This window comes from Stegodyphus dumicola, chromosome 8, assembly GCF_044657685.1.
Source record: "Stegodyphus dumicola isolate Sdum_Otavi_A_Nest chromosome 8, ASM4465768v1".
NCBI classification, from domain to species: domain Eukaryota; kingdom Metazoa; phylum Arthropoda; class Arachnida; order Araneae; family Eresidae; genus Stegodyphus; species Stegodyphus dumicola.
The window spans coordinates 81,535,542-81,553,535 of NC_140775.1; the positions used below are offsets into that span (position 1 = coordinate 81,535,542).

The following is a 17,994-nucleotide window of genomic DNA, read 5'->3' on the forward strand; positions in this document are numbered from 1 at the left end:
TGCAAAGTCAATTATCCTTAGGAAATATTCCGCGAAGGTTCTATCTTGAAGCAGTTATCCCTCGTGTCTTTTGCCATAAGAAATAACTTAACCTGATTCAAACATTTATTTTTAAAACTTCAGTAAAATGAATTTCGTGTCATAAAAAGTTTAATTATGCGCTCAAAAATTTTCTTACTGAGCGCTCTTTCTGTTGAAAATTGATTAAAGTTTCCTATTTAAATTAAACTTGAAAAAAATAATCGAGAAGTGTTCAATTCTGGAAACAGCTTATTTTATTTATCTTAAAAAAGAAATTCCACCAAAAACGTGCTTTCGTAATTTATTTGACATTTACAAAATACACTGCTTATTAAAACAAAATTTAAACAAGTAAATACTCGCCGCCACTAAATATCATGGGACACCGAAAAAATAATGAAACTAGCTTTTTATTAATATTAATCGCCTAGAACTCTTTTAAAAATTCGGATTAATGGCAATTACTTTCAAAACGATAAAAATTAAAGTAGAAATGGGTATCAGATTCAGCCAAATCATACACTATTATGATGTAAGCTAGTAATTAATGTAAAAAAAGGAGAGAAAAAGAAGGGAAAATAAATCCCTCCTCGCACAAAATGGGGATTTATTCTTCAAAAGATGCGAGCTCACAGCCCACATGTTAAAACATTGTTTTTGCAGCTTTAAAAGCAAAGATATATTGTTCGTAAAGTTGGCATAATGCCAGCTTTTACTGATTTTTCAACTAAACTTCAGGTTTCCGACTGATATTGCTTCCAGAAATATTTCTTAAACACAAAAATATGCAAAGCCACAGAATTAAAACTGATACAGTATTTCAGCATGTAACAATTCTTACGTACTATTTACGTATATTTTACATAATCTTCGTAAATAAACACATGTCTCGTTTTGCAGCCGTTTTCAGCCCAAAGGAGCCCCTTAGCCCAGAAGAGCTATTAGTCTCAAAACGGAATTTTGCGTTAAATTGCTATAAGTCTGAATCGCTTTTCAAATTTTTGCCATCAAATATTATCGCCCTGTACTATATTTAAAGAAATTAAATAATGAAAAAATTGCATGAATGTATGCATGCTTTTCGCATTGTGTAAAAACAACGGTATCTAGAGCCATAAAATTTTGAATAACATAGCCCTCCACCCGCATATGGAACCTGGAAGCCCGAATTTTGAACTTCGAATTTCTTTTATTGTGTATATGCTATTTTGTAAAATTCGCTAAAAAAGAATTTTTTATTAACAAACTCATGAAAGAAGACTCAAGATTTCAAAGCAAGCAATGGCAACACTGTACTGTAAGCAATGGCAACTGGAAAAATATATATATGTATATAAATCTCCAGGGAGCGAAATTCTAAAGGCTGTTTTTGAATATTTTTAGCCCAAATGCTCTGAAAACGTGTATGTAAATACAAAAAGCGCTCCTTTGGGCGTAATATGAAATCTGAAAGCTTTAAGATTTTTTTTTTTTTTTTCAAAATTAAAGATTTTCGAGCCCTTTACCTAATAGCATTTATTTGATTTGTGTAATTTCTACATCATGCTGTGCATACTTAAAACATAAAGCAGCTGAAAACATTATTATTTTTGTTTTATTATTTTGCTAACTCTAATTCCAACTCCTTGTATTCCAAAAAGCATACCATGAGGCTTACACAAGGTGACTGAAGTATCTTCCTCTGCTGAACACGATGAACACACTCAAGAAGAACGATTAACATCTTTATCGCCGCTACTAAGCTTCACACAGCACTTGAAGCGAGACCAAATCGCTTTAAATACCTCATAAAATTGCCACGCCCAGTCGAAAATTTAGTTAATTGAAAATCTGTTGAAAAGTAATTAACTTTTCTGCTGTGAAAAATCTTTTGGTCTGATGTGCTTTTAGTTAGGCCAAATATTCTCTGTTCCACATATAGATGGCATAATTTCTATAAAAGCTCTTCCACTGAGAAACTAGAACACGGAGATTCAACTCACTGTGAAATTTTATACATTTTCTAGAGCATCAACCCTCTAATTTCCAGAATTTTCACAGTGTCCACGAACGTAAGCTAAATGAACGTCGATATAAAGCTCTGCAAGGTGTTAATAATAACCTGAATTTCAACAGCAAGTTTCTCTGAAACACTTAATTTTCTGTTGTAATTATAGCGATGAAAGAGAATCACTACATATTAAAACGCGCTAGAAGAATTTTGAATTCATTCATTTTACAGCATTGTTTAAGCATTGCAACTCACACCTAAAAACACAGCAATCATCACTAATTCCGTACTGTTTGAAGTCTCAGCAACGCCAACCTTATCATTCATCTTACTTGCGCCCGTGGAAAGAAATTAATTGATATTTTTGATTAAGCATCGTTATAGAAAATAACTGGCATGAGATTCCTGTTAAAAAGATGCAGCAAAGAAGAAACTGGAAGTTTGTCAAGAACATTTGATGCGGAATGTCTGCAATTTCCTTCATCGCAATATTACTCAAAATTTCAATATCAATGTGTGGAATACGAGTGAAAATAAAAAGAGCCTCGTAACTAATAGTTCTGTAGCCTCGAATAGGAATTTTCCTTAGACGCTTGCAGTTACTTTCTTTCAGTAAAGAACCCCCCCCCCCAACCCTTGATGCATAGGAAACAACTGGCACTATCGTTAGCCTAAAGATAAATTTAAGAGCATCTTTTTGACTGCATAAGTGTTTTATAAATTTTAAATAACCATGATAATAAACTTATTCTGCGATAAGTATTCATCTTTTCATGTACCATCATAACTTTAGTTGTGAAGAGGCTGAATTTCAATTCGTAAAGGGAAAAGCAGCATCAAATAAATCTTGAGATAAAGAACAAGCATCAAGGAAACTTTTGAATTCAGCAATATTCAGCAAAAGCAATTTTAAATCAAGGTTTGAAATACAGATAATTCACACAAAAGATCATTAATTATAAGATTCCATAAAAAAAACTAAAAAAAAACTGAAATGTTTCAGATTTTAAATTACGTCCAAAGGGGCGTTTTTTAACATTTTGTGTGTTACCTTTCTTTATTAAATATCATGTTCCTCGCACTTAAACCATAAGATCCAGTGCAACAGCAATATCGCAAAATAGTTTTAAAACGAGCATATCTTCAGAATTTCCGATACAGAGACTCACGCTCTGGAGATAAAAATGTTTTTTCTGCACAACGTTGCCATTGCTCGCTTTGAAATTCTTGAATTTGTTAATAAAAAATTCGTCAAAGTTTTAAAAAATAGGAAATCGATCATAAAACAAATTTCAAATTTCAAATTTGGTCTTCCACATGCTCATATTCGTTGGAGGATTACGTTATTCAAAATTCGATGACTCTATGTACCGTTGTTTTATCACAATACGAGAAATATACATACATTTATGCAGATTTTTCATTATTTAATTTCTTCAAATATAATGCAGGACTCTAACATTTTGTGGCAACAGTTTGAAAAGTGAACCGACATTTATGAGTCCGACGCAAAATGCCAAAACGAAACTAATAGTCCTTCGGGATTCAAATCCCTTTGGACTAATAAATAAATAAAAAAAGTCCAGAAACTGATCCTTGAGGGCATCTTTTTCCCAAACTATTATTATGTAGCAATATTATATTTTCTCCCTCCTTTCTGCATACTTTCGTGGTGTAACGGTAGTACACACGACGCGTATTCGAGAGGCCCAGGTTCGAATCCCGGGGAGGGCATTGCACATTTTCTTCTAACAGGGCAGAAGTCATAGCTTCAGTATGGCGGAATGAATAGGCAATATATGTTTTTCATGAACGTTCCATTTTGAAAGGGCATTCATACTTGGCAGAAAACTAGTTTCCATAGCTGTCGCCTAAGCTACGCAAAAATGTAGACGGATGTACTTTAACAGTAAATTGCGACAATTTTTTTAAGTTATCCTGAAAGTTACATAATGTTCCATCTTTTTTTGGCTTACGTCACAAATACAAAACCAGAAAGTTATGTAAATTTTAGTCGCGCAAACGAGTTAAATAATGCCCTATCTTTTCTCAGCTTACATCACAAATATACATCCAAACCGAAAAGTTATGTAAATTTTAATCTCGCAAACAAGTTAAATACAGGTGATACTTAACTGAAATTCAGGCTCATTAAAACCGGAGATTATTGCCTTTCGTGGCCATCGCGCGCTTCAGTTAAATAATATTGAAGAAACGTGCCGGAGGTTAATCCATCTACCACGTCCAAGCGATAAATAAATGTAATTCGAATTGCAGTTGAAGATTTATCCAGGTGTCTTTTTGTAACTTTTAATCTCCTTGGACCTTTATAAACTTATAACGAGGCAGGTAACCTCGTTATAAGTAATAAATTCAGTACCGCAGGAAGTAGACCTTGTTTTTGCATATTATATTACAGGTTTTGTATCAAATATTGTGGTAAAATAAACCCTACGTTGTTTCAAGCTTGAAGTTATAAAAATTTATTATGGCAACAATGTTAGGTTGCTGGCTCGCCATTAACAAAAGCCAGCGACCGAACGGTGAAAGACGCTTAACACTGGTAGTTCGGTCTGGGATTCGAGCCCCGGCAAAGAGGCCAGCTGCTTGGGCATTTCCGTTATTTTTCCTAAGTGTAATGTGGATACGTGGCAGTTTCCCTTAAAAAGGTCCTCCATGGGGTATCCCTCCCTTTTCGCGCAGAGCCTAATGGCGGATAACATAATAAATAAATTTAAAAAAAAATAATGAAATTTTACAAAGAAACGGAAAACTTTATGAAATGAGGGTAGTTCTGGTAGTAAAACAAATTCTGAGTAAATCCAGTGTAATAAATAATCAAGTATTGGCAAAAAAGAGCTGTGAAAATCAGAACACCTGAAGCTGTTGTAACCCCATGTCGCAAATTATACATGTATATTTATTAGACAGGATAGAACAATTTCATTAGAAAACCATAACTCACCATCAAAGAGTGAAACTTTGAAAATATGGACTTACCTAAAAAGATAAAAGAAAACTACGGTAAATTATATGAAAATATATTAACAGAATGAAACAATATTACACATGTGTAAAATTATATAAAAACATAGACATTTACGATGATTTCCAAAATCTTGCGTTTACGAAAACAATAGTATCAACACTTTATTCATTAAAAAAAAAAAATGAAAAGTTAAACGCACATTTAAAGCTTTCGACGCAAAATGCCAAAACGAAACTATAGCCCTTTGGGCTAAGAAAATTAAGCACCGCAGAGTTCCATATATTTTATCAATTGACACATCCAGACATTAAAAAATTTGGACTGTTTAGACTAAACTGAAAATATTTTACAAATTAATGTATCACATATAAAATATCTGATGTGGACACGACACGACCTTCTTGTATGCCTATTAAATTGCACACATTTTTTGCTGCACTTCATGCAAACTGATTTCCTCGAATTATTCTAATATTTAAACTTACTGCCTCGAATTATTAATTAACCGATTCCTCGAGGCATGTTGAAAAAAATCATCAAAAATTGCAAATTTTGAAATTAAATATTCTGGTCAATTTTTGCCGTAAGGGTGTCAAACTTCTTGCATTTTTATTTATTCATAACGAGTATAAAACTTTCCCAAATATAAGCCATTAAAAGTCAGATTTCGTTATTTGTCCAAATTTTTTTTTTCAATTGGAAATCGCCAAAATATGAATAGTTTCGTCATTTAAAACACTTCTGTAATTGGAGGTACATGACTACGACCAACGATTGCGAAAATAAGGGCTAGGTAAGAACTTTTTTGTATATATAACGCACATATATACATATAAATTGGAAAAAAATATGTAATAAGGACGCAAAAATATTTCCTGGGCATAATATTGTTGAGATATAATTTTGTAAACATCGATTAAGTTAAAATTTAAATTAAACAGGCAAAAGGAAAACAAGTAAAACAGTAAACATTAAGTTAAACAGTAAAACATTTTGAGCGAATTGATGGTACTGTAAATTAAAAATGAAGGGCACGAAATTTTTGCAAAGTAAAATTAAGAATGGAGTTTAAAAAATTCTTGCGAAACAAATTAAAAAATTAATAAAATTGAAACAGTAATACAAATTACTAAAAACGGAAAAAGTTGTATTATTATTATTATCTTCAGACTCTTAAGTTGTCAAGAGAGGTAAAGCTATCTAATGATAATACACTTTTTGCTGGCAGATTTACATTTTGTTTCCGTGAGCTTAAAACTACCCGAGGCACTGAATTCATAATATAAATACCTTAAGTACCTCTGAAAATTAAAAGCTCCTTTGCTTATCGATTGCTTTCAAACATCAATCCTACTCATAGCTCTTCTTGTAATGAGCAGACTTTAAATGACTAAGATTAGGACTACTTCCTTTTAAGTAGGGTTTCTGCTTTAAATAATGGGGGTTGTAATAATACGAAAGTACCATGTTCACAAACAAGTTTTAATGAGTGCGGATAACTGGTTGTTCAGATGATTAGATTTAAGATAATGAAACCTCTATCATACTTTTATCGATATTACTGTCCACATGTTTATACATGCTTGGCAATGTATTTATGATAATTAATGTAACTGATAATTTAATCTTTACACTATAATAATATAGAATAGTCTTGCCATGGTGAAAAAAAAAATTAAAAATAATTCAATTATTCACTGCTATCATACACTATGAGAGCAAAAAATCTAACTAATAAGAAACTTTTATCCTTTATTTTATGGTGGGAACTGTAATTAATTTTATATATGCAAGATATTAGTTTCGAATTAGAAAGTTTGAGCAATTTTTTTTCAACAAAACAATACTTTCCAGGGAGAACAACACACACATCAAATAAATAAAAATTTAAAAAAAAATTATCTTTTACGAAAAAATAGCATAACTCCGTTGTGATTAATTTTCTTTTCTGTAAAAATCAGGATTCCGTATCAGCTAATCATTAACTAGTGATTAATTGTCCTAGCATTAAATTTTTAACTTTCAAAAGAACGATGAATTTTTTCGAAAAACTGAATTGAAATAAAAGCTTTAATATGTCAAAAAAACAAGGGTAAATATTAAAGTCTTAATATTAAAAGCATTATATAAATTTGACCATAATTAATGGCAAATATTCACACGGGAAACGCTTTAAAAAAAACTATTCACTAGACATTATATTTAGAAATGTATTCCATAAAAGCTTAGATCGGTTAAAAAAAAATGTTAGTAATCCGCAGGAAATGGTTTTAACTAATCTACAAGGAATTAAATAACTTTCAAATAAGATTCTTTGTAAATGAAAAACTAAAAATTCACTTTGAATAAAACTGTGCATTGGCTATTATTATAGAACATATTTTTCATATAGACTGCAGTAAAAATTGTCAAGACTTCTACTGTTTACACATATAATAATATTTGATGTCACTTTGCACTGAAAATTTTCACAAGAAATCCACAATGCAATAATTATTTTGTACAGGAAATGGCTTCGCAAAAAATTTAGAGTAGCAAAGGTCATGTAAAATGTTAGAAAATTCACTGGAAGCCCATTGGTCCACTCTAAAAGCAATTTCGGTGGCTATACTGATGTGCACTTACAAAATATACCAACCACTATAATATCAAGTTAAACGCCAACCGTTATAATGTCGAATATAGTAAATTCTTGCAAACTGAAAATTTCAGCTTATAATTCTAAGACCTCAAAGTTTCAAAAAGTTACAAAATAGATGAAAATTTAAAAACACCAAAATCATAAGATTAGAAAGAAATTTCAATATAACCTAAAACAATTTGAATACAAACATATACCATAAGCCCGTTAGTATAAAAATTAGACCTCCAGAGGTTCAAGACGCAGGGCATATAATTTTATATTTCAAATCAGAACGATAAAGCGGGGAGGGGGAGAGGTTGCTGTGATTTTGTAATTATGTGACCATAGCCTGATACTATGGGAAAGGACCTCACCAGTGGTCGAGTGATTTAGAAGTTCGATTTATTTTCGAACCTACGCTACATAGGTGATTTTCGTTGTTTTTCTCATGTACAGTGTGAATGAAGGGCAAATTTTCTTAGAACGCTTTCCACGAAGGCATCCATTCTCTTAAGCAAACAGCCATCAAATGGCCTGCCATATTCAAATAAGCATAGGAAGATTTATTGACTAAGAGGTACCTATTTCAGGAACCAGACCATGTAGAGACTTGTGTACTCATATTAATAAAGAAATAACTAAACAATTTTTTCTCTTGCTATTTCTTGTTCTCCGCCCATGAATTCATCATGCCTTGTAGAGTCGTTAGGTTATTTTGAAGCAGAACTCATAAAAAATAAACAATGCCCTCGTCAAGACTCGAACTTCGAACCTCTCGAATACGCGTCGAGCGTGCTGATCACACCAGGAAGGCATGCTAAGAAGGCGGGAGAAATACCTTATACACTCCCCTTTTTAAAGGGCGACTGGGGATTAGGGGACCCAATCACCATATCCTGGTGGTGGAGAATCATCATCCACCACAATTTTAATTCGGGCGCCACTGTTGAGACATTAGGATAGGAATAACGCTGCATTACTGTGTGCTTATCGTCCAAGTACGTATTTTCGAACTACATAATCAAAACCATACAATTTAAAACCTCTGTACAAAAAATCTGATGTGGACACAGCAAGACTTACTTGTACTGCCCATTAAATTATACACAATTTTTGCTACACTTCATTCAAACTTATTTCCTCAAATTATTCTAACTTATTTAACCGAGCCCTGAAAGCAAGTTGAAAATGACATAAAAAATTGAAAATTTTGAAATTAAATATCCCGGTCAATTTGTGTCATACGAGAGTCAAACTTCTTTCACTTTTATTTTTTCATAAACTGCATTAACAGCTAGGTTTCGTTTTTTGTCCAAAATTAATTATATTTTTTAAATTTGACTCTGCCAAAATATAAACACTTTCGTGATTTAAAACACTTCTGTAACTGGAAGTATATGATTACGATTGCGAAAATAAAGTCTGTACATAGATTTGGTGCTGCCGATTGCAATAAAAAAGGGAGAAGCTCTACTGTAGATGTTATAGCAGTCCATATACAAAATTCCCACGTTCTACGGCTAATCGTTTTTGAGTTATGCAAGATACATACATACATATGTACGTACATTTGTTCGAAAAATCCCGAATCCAAACGGAAAAAAAAATCCTTTTTAAATTCCATTTCGGAAAAAAGTCCTTTATTCTTGTCCGCACGTAAAGAAATCACGCAAAAAAATCGTCCAAGTGAATTTGGGAACGGTCAAAATGGATATTTCTGTTGAAATATCATACCTGAAATTTTTCACAATTACAATACTTCCTTTACTTCGTAGAACAAATTAAAAAGGTATACTATTTAAAACTGTACACTAATCAAAGCCGCAGTATTTAAAACAACGGTCTTCAGTGATATTTTCAGAATACTAACGATACGGACTCTTTTAACTCTAACTAATGTTTAGAATGTCATGCCACATAAATCTTCCTTCGGTCACATAATATCATTACTCTCCGAAATTCGACTACCTTCCGTCTGCGAAGTCTTTGTGTAGCTACACCAGAACAAAGCTGAGCTCTATAGTGGTGCTCTTTAGCAACTTAAAAGACGAGTACGTAACAGATACCACAGGCAATCAAGCATCATCTTAAAACCTTCTCAAACATACGACCTCCAAAAAATGGAGGTAAATGATCCACTTCCCAGGGGAATCATTTCTAGAAGGAGGCGAAAAGAGAGGTTGCTATATAATGTTTCACCGCAAAAGGGTTTTGAATCCGGGCCTAAATATATTTTGGGTAAAAGCGGTCCCTATTTCATCTCAACTGTTTGCAGTCGCTTCTTGTATAATGGAAGTGTGATTGATTGTGATTGATAAGAGACCACTGTCTCCGGAGTTGACATTTTATTTCTTTCTTTATGAATGACCTTTTTTATTATATTTCCGGAGAATAAGGTACTCCTCTTTTTCTCATCTCCAGCCATCATCTGTTATGTATTTTATTTCTTTTATTTTTAAATCGCAGTCATTTGCCCTTTCCTCTGGGCGTTCTTGAATTTCGGGGAATGCACTCCCATTGTCTCGCTTTTGTGCTTGAAGACACGCACGTGGCAAGTCAATGATTTAGTTAAGTCAAAGGTACCTTGCTTTTATAGATTTCAAAGTCAAATTAATTAATAAAACTACTTATTTTTAGATGAGTTTAGAGATCAAATTAGTAATTCAAATAACTTTTTTTAATAAAACTGATCATAGAATAAATCAGTTTAAGAAATATTATTATTATGTACATTCGGATAGGAAAATCAAATGATTCTGAGCACATAATTGAACAGTTAAAGCAATATTTATACTTCTTTGTACGAAGTAAAAAAAGATGTTGAGTCACCACATGAATTCCTTGTACAGAATATTAAATTATACGCATTTTTCGCTGTATTTCATTTAAACTTGTAGGGTTTATATTTATTTTAACTAACATTTATTTTAAGTTAAACTATCTTTCCTGTCAAGCCTTACTTTCCCCTGGAACTGCCAATGCCAGAATATGTAAATTTGAGTAGAACGCGCAAGGATTCAAATTATCAGCGGAAGTATTATGATTTAAATAGAAAGGAAACAAGTTCGGTGTGTGATATTCTTACTTCACGAGCGCGGAGGTAGTTAGCGAGAAATTGAAGAACCCCGCGTTTCGGCCTATGTGCTTGGCGGGAAGTAGTGTTAATCGTTCAAGTGAGCTTCAAGTCTGCTGAATTAGCAGCGGTATTGTAAAACGCGGTGAGTTAGTTATTTTAGAGAGCCTCGTAGTTAGAGTCCTGTCTTTAGTTTCTTTTCAGGTTATTATTTTTATTTGACCGCCGAGTTGGCGCAGTCTGTGAGCGTCAAGAGCACGCAATTGTAATTTTTACGTTGAATAAAAAGGGACTTAAACCCTTCACAAGACTCTGTATTTTATCCAGTTTTCACAGTCACCTCTTGGTTGCGTGCAAGTTGGAGGCGCGCAGCGTTACAAACTTATTATTTCCTCGAATTTCATTAGATATATATTTCTCATTCAATTAACTCCGTTCTCACTTCGCTGCAAGGCAAAAATGCATAAAATCTCAAAATATTTTCATTAAAAATTGAAAGATATAGAAAAACATTAAACACCAAATACAGTTAAACTAATAATAATAATAATAATAATAATAAACAATTTTTACAATTAAAATTACAGTTTTTACGCAAAAACAAGCAAATCGGCCAACAGGCAAGAAGGCAGAGTTTTTTGGTGCACAAAACTAAAAGTTTCCTTCTGGCCCCCACTCAGCAAAAAGACACTGAAGGTGCAGAAAGAATTAATTCACTAGTCTGCTATGTTTCAAATGTAAACACACATGTCTGATATACTAACAAAAAAAAATTGGCTTAGCCGCACTTAAACAACTTTTAAATTGTTGATAATTCAGCAAATATTGCATACAGATTAATTAAAGGCATAAAAACCTTAACCGGAAAATGAGAACAACATAATTCAATCACTTTTAAAGCAAAAAATGCACATTTTACCGACATATAAGAATAAAAAAAAACTGAGCTCACTGAGCCGAGTAACAGAGTGGATATATATTTATATATATTATGTATATACGAGTAATTTCAACCAAAAAGGAAGGTGCACAACTGCATGTTATATATATAAAGTCCTATATACAAAATTTCAACGTTATGAGGATAGTCATTTTTTAATCCATTTTAAATCAGTTTTATTATTCGTTTTGGGAAAAAGAGTTCTTAATTTTGTCCTTACGTACAGATTTCAGGCAAAAACATCGTTAAATTTTATTCGATAGCAGTCAAAATGGATAATTTCGTTGAAATATGGTACCGAGAATTTTTTGTGATCACATTACTTCATACAAGGACGTAAAAAATATTATGATCGGGAAAAATTTCAGCATTCACAATTCGAGAAAAATATTATAATCGGGAAAAATTTCAGCATTCACATTTCAACGAAAATATCCGTTTTGAGCGTTCCCGAATTTTGGCTATATTTTTGCACTCTATATATACATACTGTGTATAAGTGTATGTACGAGCAGAATAAAGGAAATTTTATGTAAGTTCTTAGTCGGACTTTATTTTCGCAATCGCTAGTCGTAGACATATACTTGCAGTTACGGAAGTGTTTTAAATGACGAATGTATTCATGTTTTGGCAATTTTAAATTTATAAAAGAAAATTTTAGACAAATAACGAAATATAACTTTTAATCCCGTCTTCTGGATCCTAATTTATATTTGGAAAAGTTTTATACTCGTTATGAAAAAGTAAAAAAAAAAAAAAAAATCCAGTATACAAAAATTGACCGGGATATTTAATTTCAAAATTGGTGACTTTTGATACCATTTTCAACTTGCTTTGAGGGATAAGTTAATTAAGTTACAATAATTCGTAGAAATAAGTTTAAATGAATAGCAGCCAAAAATATGTATAATTTAAAAGACGTATAAAAAATGATGTGGTACCCACATCAGATTTTTTTATAAGTTATGGTAGCGATATTAAATATATTAAGCAATATATGTCTGTTATTTTGACTATCAAACTGGCAGCTTAAAAAAGTTTTTTTAACTCGTTTTTTAAGTAGCAAATCCAAAATTAATTTTTATACAGGTTTGGGTGTTGAATTAGCAGCCTAAGCAATCGAGTTTAATTTAATTTTAAATATCAAATCAAAAATCTAATTATTTATATGATATCGTACAATAAAACACGATTTTATGATTATATTTAGAATAAAGTATAAAATCCTGTTTTAAAGACTAGATACTGTACTTTAAAATGAAATTACATGAAAATATATTTCATTGAAATTATCGTGTAAATTAAGTAATTACGGGATATCATGTTGTTTACGTATAATTTACCGAACAATATATAAAACTTCATGCAGAAATACAATGGAATTTCAACTGTAAATTCTTCCCCTATTTGGCAATAAGATAAGACACTGAGTTAAAGTGGTGCTAGTGAATTGTTTTAAAGACATTTGCTATGTTTATCGGATTGAGTCCAGAAATCGCTTTGGATTTATTTTAAATATTATATTTCTGATATACGTATAAAAATATTTAGCAGTAAGCAAGCTATCAGGCTGTTATGCAACAAATTTTCAGTCCTGGTAATTTTATCTGCGTTATACAATGCACTGTTCTAAAAACAACTTACATTATCGAATGCTCCTATCTGGTGGGAGTGGAAGGGATTCCTGTTACCCGTTCACTCACTTATTCCACCCGATGATGTGCGCGAGAATGACAGATAATCGAAGTTACATTATCTCTTCTCTATTATTAAAAAATGAAGAAACTGTTAAGTGTATTCGTCACAGTGTGGTAACACAGTGACTCCTAAAGCCACCGTATTTTAAACATATGTGCCTCACGAAGTCCGAATTTTTAATTTCGAATTTGGTTTTCATTAATTTTTTATTTTGTGCAAACTTGACGAATTTTTGATAAAGAGACTCAGCGATTTAAAAGCAGTTGTAGTGCCCCTTACCGAAAGGAAACAATTTCATGGTTTACACACCAATTTGTTGCCATTTGACAATATCTAAGATATGCATTTTTAAAATTAAATAAAAAAATGGGTGATTTTATAAGTGTATACTTTAAAAAGTTTTAAAGTGTATACTAAAATACTGCTCTAAATAAAATACTGTTGCGAATTTTGTACATAGATGGATGATTTTAGCGCAATTATATGTGTGTATTTTTCTGTGTAATGTAGCATGAAAAATCGAGAATGGCAAGCTATGTCAGAAAAGTAAGAATAAAGGGGAAAGTCTGTTTAATATTGAGTAAATGGTTGTCTCGCTAATTTGGTGAGCTATCGCCAAGTTGGCAAAGCTTTTGCCGACTAATCTGTGTCCCTAAATTTGACGAATAATCGCCCAAAGTCGACAAACTTGGCCACAATTTGGCGACATTTTGGTCAGGTCCCTGTATCGCAGGGGTAGGTACTGTAATTGAATAAATGTAATTGATCCCTATATTAACTGTAACCGTAATTCGACCCTCACACTGCGTTCCAATAATTTCGAGAAGTAAAAACTACTAAACATATCTCGGCGGCCAGGCGAAAACTATATACGATCGGTGAGAGCATCTGCTCGAAGTTGTGATTAGCTGTTACGTCAGCTTGAGTCCGAGTACTATCTCCGGTTCAGCTTTGCTCTTTAGCTGAGCTTTGCACTGCATTGTGTTTAACGTTCATAACAGTTTGAAGCGTAAGTATTGAAACTGTGAAGAACTGTACGACAGTTTTCCTTACTCGGCTTTTATTTTCGCAATCGTTGCCTGTAGTCATATACTTTTAATTACAGAAGTGTTTTAAATGGCGAAAATATTCATTTTTTGGCAATTTTTAATTAAAAAAATAATAATTTAATTTTGGACAAATAAGGAAATCTAACTATTAACGCAGTCTCTCGATTTCTATACTTTTGGCAATATTTTACATTCGTTAAATTAGAAGTATTTTCTTAATTTTCTTATACTTAATTAGAAGTATTCGTTAAATTAGTAAGTAAAATTAGAAGAATTTTGACTCTCATATGACAAAAATTGACCGGGATATTTAATTTCAAAATTTTCGATTTTTGATGTCATTTTTAACTTGCCTCGAAAGATCGGTTAATTAAGTTAGAATAATTTGAAGAAATAATTTTAAATGAAATGCAGAAAAAAATGTGCATAATTTAATAGGCCGTACAAGGAAGTCCTACGTTATCCACATCAGATTTTTTAATTAAACGGGTACACGAAAACCGAGATAAATTATAAAAAAACATGGCGGCTGATTTTTCTGAAGAAAAAGATGTAGTCGCCCTGTATAAATTTTTCTTACTTTTGTAAGAAATATCTTAAGAAGTGGGAGAAAAAAATCAGTCGGGAGAAACAGAGTATGACTCTTTTATATATAAAGATCCTAGCAGCTACCTCTAAATCACGTCGGGAGGGAGTGATAAAGCAGCCTTCTTTACGCCCTGCACGTAGATGCATAACGACCACGGCAAACATAACAATCAAGAAATAAAAATTCCACCACTAACGGTTCTGCCATTCGCAATGCAACGTGACAGTTTGTATATAAGCCCGGACGAACATCATGGCCATTTCAGAATGGAACAGATGCAACGAATGGTAAGGGAAGGGGTACGGAAATGAGTTCATGTACTATTTTTCGAAAAAGGGAGAGCCAGTTCTAGTCAGTCCCCTTCCATGATTACACACCTTAACAGTCACAATTACAATGAAGTGATTCGATATATTTTATTAAATTTCTTGCGATTCTTCCCTCTAAGAATTGTATCTTTTAATACAGGGGTTTTCAACCAAAGTGGAAATTCATAGTTTCAGGGGAGAATGCCGTCAGCCTTTTATTCATCTGTTAAGTATTTAGTTTTAGTTTATGACTATAAAAACTACTTTTATTCAAGGTTTGGTATTTATTTATCAAAAATTTTTACACTTTCTTTTTTAAATTTATAAAATACGCTGAAAAATCATATATATTTATTTTTCGAGTTTTGGAAAGGAGGGCGGAGGGAATCATCTTCTTGCACTGGTGAAAGGGTGCATGGGATAAAAAAGGATGAGAACTCCTGTTTTAATAGTATAATCACTGTAGCAGATACAAATAATATTCATGACCATGGCAGATGACATTTCCAGATGTCAGAAAGCTTTAAACTTTGAGCTGAATATAACCATAGAATATATTTTTATATTGTATTACACTACTGTTTCTCGTTTTCCAACAAAATCTGATCCTTCTTGAACATTCGCAAGTAAGCGCCATAATATAGTTATTGTGGGACTTACGAATGTAGAAGATGAAAAGGTAAAGAAAGCTTATATATTTTTCAATTTTACCCTTCTAGGGTAGAAACAAACTTGACTCAAAATGTAAAATAAAAAAAAAATAATAAAAAAATAAAATAAACAGATTTAAATGTGCGTAATTGGTTGAGGGTTTCATTTAAAATCTACGTCAACTCTGTGGTTGCTTTTTTTGCCTAAGTCAGAATCAAGAATATCTCTGAAAATATTAGGGTTAACATTTACCCCTTTGTATGTGGATGTACTCGAAATCTGTAGAATATTATACAATAAAAGGAGCATTAACAAGTCAAGAACAAGCAGAGTCCGTCTACCAATCACAGACTTCTTGTTAGAAGCGCGCCAGGAAAATTCGATTGGCATTTTAATGGAGAAAAATGTTTTCTAAGAATTCGCCTCTCACATAAACACTAATATTCATTGTTTATTATTTACTATACACTTGTTTGTATTTTTCGTTGCTTGTGTGCTATAGAAAGATTAAAAAATTAGGGACTGCAGCAAAAACATAAAAACATGAAACAAATTAACGCATCTCAGGAAAACCGCGGGAATCAGCCTAGAATGGGAAGAGAGTACTTAAAAATTAATCGGAAATGACGTCAAATAAAAGGCACTGAAACTGATCTTCATACATTTTGTAATTTAAAACATCATTCTTTATTCAGTCCAAAATCAAATCTTCACTTTATATTTTGGACACAAGAGTAATTGTATTAATTCAGTAAAGCTTCCTTTACTTTTAGTTCATTTAATCCCTCGTGCATTGATGAATAATGAATAAAGATATATCCTCAATAAATGGGTACAAGAATGAAAAACTTTACACGACACTTTAACGTCGAAAGCTGCTAAAGAAAATGGAACTAGGTGATGGCACATTATCATGTAGCAGATGTCAACTTGTACGACTGAGTTTTTCAAGGCTTTTAACGCGTTGAATTCCCTTCTATGTCTCCCATTATGCCTTTATAATATGATCTTACTCGAGTTTTCCGAAACTGAAATTTCTTACACCGTGGTAAACTTCTCCAATCCAAACACATGAGTTTCGTTTTCCCTCAGAATCATAAGTAAGGTATTAAGTTTTACCTCCAATCATAATTCTTTTGAAAACGGTTGCTTTTTTTCTCACTTACAGCAAAACTTGATTGATATTCTTTGCTCAGCTTTCGAATGTATGAGAACAGGTGTTCACTGAATTAAAGCAGAGTTCTGAAATTAATGGCAAAGAAAATACTGTCTATAAGCAGACGATATTTCAGGAAAAAGGCTGTGATGTTATAGTTATAAATACTGTCTCTTACCGTTTGACAGGTTTGGTGGAACTTGTTATAAAATATTGGCCCTAAAACTTTGCTGCTATATTGCGTATATGGAGTATACATCTTATGCTTTTGAATGTAAAGCAAAAAAAGTAAATCTGTCTATTTATATTGCTTTTTTATGAGAACAAACCGTAATAAAACAGGAATATAACAATAGTTACAAGACGACTTATTACAACATTTTGTCGCTTTTCTCAGCAGTTGCCACTAATGGGAAAATACGAAGAATCTATGCCCTGTTGCTATTATAAACCCCCGTATTTACAGAAATGAGCTTTTAGCGTGTTATTCATATTTTTGTGCAAACGATAAAATTTAACTAAAAAACATTTAATAATAGCAACAGTCTTATATTTGTATTTTAACTTCTTGATTCTAAGGACGTAAAAAGAAATGACGCAGAAGTTACAGTCTGTTAAGAATGAAGGACAATTTCCTCAAGTTTTCAGACTTTCATCTAAAAAAAAATTTATTTTTAACTAACACGTGCTTATTGAAGAACTTCAGTTCTTTCTGGCGCAGCGGAAAAGAAGTTAAAAATGACAGAAAATAGCAAACTAGCGCAGTCTACAAAACGAATCGTCCTTTCTTTCCTCCAATTTATTTCGTTGGCAATGTACTCCAACAATTTACGCGCTTCTAGAAGAAGAACCCTTAATTAATTGAACATTTTCGGCACCAAAGAATAGCGGAAGCATTAAAATAACA

General features: G+C 32.3%; 1 protein-coding gene across 9 annotated transcripts in view; it reads right to left on the reverse strand.

Annotated features, from left to right (window-relative positions):
- The window catches only part of LOC118199468 (RNA-binding protein Musashi homolog Rbp6-like), a 1,078,296-nt gene that overhangs the window by 906,127 nt on the left and 154,175 nt on the right, over positions 1 to 17,994 (reverse strand). The gene's annotated exons all lie outside the window — the stretch shown is intronic.